Consider the following 6193-nt stretch of genomic DNA (forward strand, 5'->3'; position numbering starts at 1 on the left):
TATTTTAATCGAAAAATTGATTTTTTTGCTATTTTTAATTAAAAAATAATTTTTTAAACCGTTCAGATTTTGTTTTGTGGAGATCAGGTCGTTGATTTTAGGTTTTCTTCATCGTTTTCGTCTGTATTTTTTAAATTAATTTTAATAAAAGATTAATCTTTTGTATCAATTTTTAATTAATTATCTTTATTTTTGACGATATTTTTAATTTATTCTACAGTTTTTGATTCAGAAAAGTTTTCTGACCATTCAATTAGTTTTTAAATCGAAACTTTCTGGAGAAACACAGTTCTACAGATCTAAAGGAAACTGGATTTTAGTTCAAAATAATTTTTTATTTTTTTATTGAATTTAATTCAAGAGGTTTTTTTTTTTTTAGACAAATTCAAGAGGTTTTTAGATCTGTATGAGATTCATAATCGATGATTAATTTAACTACAGATAGTAGTGACAATCTCTGATTAAATTATTCATCTTCTTCCTGGAATTACATGGATTTAATCAAACAAGGATGTATGAATTAATCTATTGTCGAACTAGGATTTAATCAAATGGATTCATCATTAACCTTTGAAGAGGACAACCGATCTACATATCTATGAAATTACATTAGTTTCATGTTTAATTTATATTTAAATTAAACAAACTGTTACAGATTAATCTGGTAATCATGGTATAGATTTAATCGGACAATAATCTATGAATTAGTTTACTTTTGCCATCATAAACCTTTGAAGATTTACTATGAAGAGACAACAGATCTAGGAATTTGCAAGATCATTTTCTCAGTTAATTTGATGTTCAATTTAATTAAAAGAAACTGTTGTGCATTCGGTTGAATCATTGTGAATCGAGACGGATTAGTAATAATCTCTGGAAAAATAAATGCAAGATTCACAGATCTTGAAAGTTTGAAGTTTTTGTTTCATCAGACTTAATTAAAGAATTTTCTTCTGGTAATCTTTATGAACATCTGATTCCAATCGGTACATTCATGTGTTCTGGAATTGAAGAATTTATTTTGGTTTTTACAAGTTGGTTAGTTGCCTCGTCCTCGTAAGACTTGGTTACTGGAATTATTTGATTTGAATTAGTTTGCTGTTGCCATCATGAACCTTTGAAAAGTACTGTGAACCGATCAATAGATCTAGGAATTTGCAAGATCATTTTTACTCGGTTATTTTGATGTTCAATTTAATTAAAAGAAACTGTTGTGCATTCGTTTGAATCATTATTAATCTTAGGATAATAAATGCAAAATTCACAGATCTTCAAAATTAAGTTTGATTCATGTGTTCATAGGTTCATTCATTTGATTCGTGTGTTCTGGAATTGAAGAATTTATTTTGGTTTTTAAGAGTCAGGCTAATCTTGACTTATTCCCTTCAATTTTCGGGAACATCTTGACCTCGTGTCTTGGTTACTGGAATTATTTGATTTGAATTTGAATTGAATGAATTAAAATTGTTCTCTATGGACGTAAGCTGAATAATTTGGAAGTCCAATTTACATTGTAAACTAGAATTAAAAGAGAGCAGTAACCCGATTTGGCTTATCCTTAACCAATCGAGCTGCCTCGGATCAAACCTATGTTGAGTCGGCCATTTCACAAGCCTTCTCTACCAAAAGATCCAAATAACCGCTAAATTTGGATACATACGAGTGTTTGTTAATGGAGGTTTGGAAAACTACCACCAAATCCAAACGGAAGGTTTGTAAATGGAGGTTCGTTTATGCCCAATCCAAACAAAGCAATTTCGCCCATCATGCATTCATACATTCATGCTCCATGCAGTCTCGTTAACCCAAAATATCAGCATCCTCATTTTCTCCCTTTCCTAATAAACGCATTTACAATCTTTACGTTTGTCGCAAATATGCTACAGGTCCTTTTTCGTACTTTGTACACTAAGTCATTGATCGATCTATTTTAGATGAACTTGTCAATTGTCATATGTTCCAATAACTTCTTCGTGACAAACATAGTTGCTTTCCGTTCATACTCCATTGAGAGAGAACGAGATTGGGCATATCGACCATTTCATGACAAACTTCGTTTATGCATCTTACAACCAATTAGTGCAGACTTGTAAATTCTTCTGCGGATATATATAGTTAAAGGAAATACTATAAATAGAACAAAGGAAATGTCTCAAGTTAAGATGCTTCCGCGGTTTAGAAGCGTTATATTGTGGTGACTTAAGATAAGTGGAGCAACGCCAGCGAGTAACGGAGTAAACCTTAAATCTGATTGTAACTAGTTGAAGAGACATATTATTGAGATGCACCGGTGCAAAAGTCGAAACAAGTGTCTTTTCAAGTGTGCTGTATGCATCATATGAGCTGTAGAATGGGGATGGAGAGAACCAAAGAACCTTTTGGGCTTTTCGCCATATGACCGACATTCGGAAGTACTGTGGCTCCTAGTATCCATTATCCAATATATAGCCTGCCCATGTGGATGCATTATGCATTATGCATTACTGTGCAGCGCATCTTGAGACTAATATTGAATAGGACTAAGATTATACTCCGTCTCGATCGACCTTTACTTTTAGTACAGGTATTAAAACAAAGCAATTATTTATAGGATAAATTGCAAAATACTACCTATTATAGTTGATATTTTTCAAAATACTACATATTATATTTAGATTTTTAAAATACTACCTATTAAGTTACACATCTTCCTAAACGGCTAAGCTACTATCTAATGACGGGGCTTAAGACTTAATTGCTCGTTAAGAGGTGATTTTCATTTATCCAATTAGTTTTTAAAATGGTCTACCAATTATACCCTTACTAATTTTACCCCTTTCTTAAAATTTTCTTTTTCATCTTCATCCACCCACAACTCCTTTAACAGCCACCAGCCCACCACCATCTCACCCCAAATGATAACTATTACTCCCTCCTATTTCCTATGTTGTTCCCATTTCTTTTTTCCTCAAGAATTAAGACAATCAATTTGGACCACACATTACACATGACCCCACATGTAATTGATTTTTGACCACACAAACTTGTCCAAAAGGGGAAAGAGGGAACAACATTGAAATCGATTGGAAAAGGAAATGGGAACATCACAGGAAATAGGAGGGAGTATATCACAAACCACCATTCCAAACCCCCCACCACCGGATTCTCACCGTTGCCACCATAATCATCGATCACCTTTCTCCACTATAACCTCACCATGGCTCGTACCTTCAACTACGACACTTTCTTAGCTCGTCATCGTTGATCCAGAAACCGTAATCGTTAGATCTAGGGTTTTTATTGGTGGTGGAGGGGGTTTCATAGCTGGAGGAAGTGTCTTAGATAGTTGGGGGTGGATACTTGTGGCGATTAGGATGGTTTTGGTTTTGATGGGGTGGTTTGTGGGTAGATGTGGAACTTGGGTGGTGCCGTAGTGGTGGATTAGGGTGAAGACGGCGTTTGGTGGTTCGCATGACTCGGTTAACGTGATAATGAAGGCAAACTTAGGTAGTGATGTTGGTTGTGGTTAATATAAAAAATGGCGCGATTGGTTGTGGTGATGGCGGAGGCAGTGGTGATGGTGGCTGTGGTGATGGCGGAGGCGGTGGTGATTGGGTGATGGTGGTTGTGGTGAAGAAGATGATGTTAAGTGAGTAGTCAAGAGGGATAAAATGGGTATACCAAAGTAATGTATGAGTTTTTGATTATTTTACACTAATTAAGCTCTAATTTAGGTTACTAGGTAGCAACTTAGAAGTAATTGTAACTTTGTAGGTAGTACTTGGCAAAGAAAAGTATGATATGTAGTATTTTGAAAAAAATTAACTATAATGGGTAGTATTTTGAAATTTGGCCTTATTTATAATTATTGTTATTCAATGATAAATAGATTAAATTCATAAGAATGCTTAAATATTCAGATTATATAAACATTTCTAAAACAAAATAATTAAATGATTTAGAATTCGAAAGTAAAAAGGTAAATAAATAATCAGGTGAATGGTGTAAGTGTGTGCTCGATTGTTGCATATGGGTGAACACATATTGTTATAACAGAAGCAAGAAAGAACTAATAAAGAACAATAAAGAGACAAATGCACAGATTTACGTGGTTCACTAACGGTGTGTTAGCTACGTCCACAGGGCATAAGGGATAGAGTTTTATTGATATGTGAGGAGTTTTGATTCTGATTCGGATTCAGATGATTTGCTAGGTAGAGGCTTAGAGAGTTTATATAATACTCTATAAGACCTAATACAGAATGACCTAATAAAGGTCCAAGACAGACCTAGCCCAATAACAGATACGGATACCGTTCAAGTTTCGGGGGCGAGACCCCCGCATAGTCGTTCGAAGCGGCGGTTAACAGAATCAATAAGGCACAAACCCAACACATATTATTCCAGCAAGTTAATTGACTTAAATAAATATATCCCTAAAGTACCTTCTTCGTCTCGGTTATTTGTTTGTCTATTTCATTTTAAGATTGCTCAGTTATTTGTTTACCTTTCTATTTTAGGATTGCATTGAGTCCACTTGTCATCTACTAATTGTCTCCCTCCTCTCTTGTCTTGGTTTTTTGTGCCAAATCAAATACAAACAAATGGTCGACACAGAGGAAGTAACTACTTAAAGTAAGTTTTTCTTGATTTCACACGTGAAAAGGTTTTACATGAGATTGACGACACTCTCTTAGGTGTCTTGTGGTTTGAAGTATTGAAATGGTATGGAATGGATTGTGAATTGAGATACCATAGTGGTATGGGGGTTAGAACCCAATCCTTGCTCGTAAGTGTTTGGTTTGACCCTGGAATGGATATAAAGATAAGAACACGATGGAATGGGGTTAGAACTTGAGTAGATACATGGATATGAGATTCCAATGGGTTATAATGGAGTTAGAATCCATTGAATATCTAACTCCATTCCAAAACTATCCAACCAAATACTAGAATGGATTGAACTCGTTCCAATTCATTTCAAAAAGCTCAAACAAACACCCCTTAATATGTTAAGAGATTAGGCCCTCAACATTAAACAGAATAAATTCATAGGTCCTCAATGTTAAACGGAATAAGTTCAGGTCCTAATCGCGAAAAAGATGCCACCAATGAATCAATGGCCAAACTATAAAACCAAAAAAATATTCAAAAACCAAATAAAAAGACGCGGGTAAGTAACTCAAAGACGAATCGCGTGGGTATAAAAAGCTCAAACAAAAACACAAAAGCAGGACCACATCACACTCACACTCAACTTTACCCTAATCTCATACCATAAATAAACTAAAAATCCCTACCCCATCAAACCTTTATCATTCCATTCATTCATTCTTTCTTTCTTTCTTATTTCCTTCCCTCCCAATTCCCTTCCTTCCAATTCCTTCCCTCCACACCCCCTCCCCAGATCTCAATTCCCTCAAAACCCTATCCGAGATCATGAGTACCTCCCCTTCGAAACCGGTTACGGCTACAACGACAGTTGGAAACGGACAGTTTGGTGATACGACGTACACTAAAGTGTTTGTTGGTGGATTAGCTTGGGAAACTCAAAAGGATACTCTTAGGAGTTATTTTCAACAATTTGGTGATATTCTTGAAGCTGTTGTTATCACTGATAAGGCTACTGCTAGATCCAAAGGCTACGGTTTTGTACGTCTCTTTTCTTTACCCTCATTTGTTTACTTTTGATTAAAATTACTCCCGTATTTTTTTGTTGAATTTACTTGCTTACCTTGATCCGCCATTTTGTATTATAGTCAATTACTCGCGCGGTCTCAGTCAATTATTTACAACTTGAATAAATAATTGAGACGGAGAAAATACTAGTGACGGCTTTAAGTATTTATCTTGATCTGCCATTTCGTATTATATAGTCAATTATTTTCGCCGTCTTAGTCAATTGTTTACTTCTAACAAATGACTATGACGGATGGAATACTAATGACCGCTTTAAATTAGCAATTTCGTATCATATATAGTCAATTATTCTCTTAATCTTAGTCAATTGTTTACTTAAACAAATGAATGAGACGAAAGAAATACTAATGATCGCTATTGAGTAAATTAGGTTACTGTAAGTGTATAGTATATCTTGATCCGTCATTTTATTTAGGGATAATGATCAAATTAAAGAATAAATTAGGTTAAAATGGAACTTTTTGTTTTGTTTGGTACTAATTATTATGAAGGCGAGTTGATTAGTTATCCGTAC

This window comes from Silene latifolia, chromosome 8 (assembly GCF_048544455.1).
Source record: "Silene latifolia isolate original U9 population chromosome 8, ASM4854445v1, whole genome shotgun sequence".
In the NCBI taxonomy this organism is placed as follows: Eukaryota; Viridiplantae; Streptophyta; class Magnoliopsida; order Caryophyllales; family Caryophyllaceae; genus Silene; species Silene latifolia.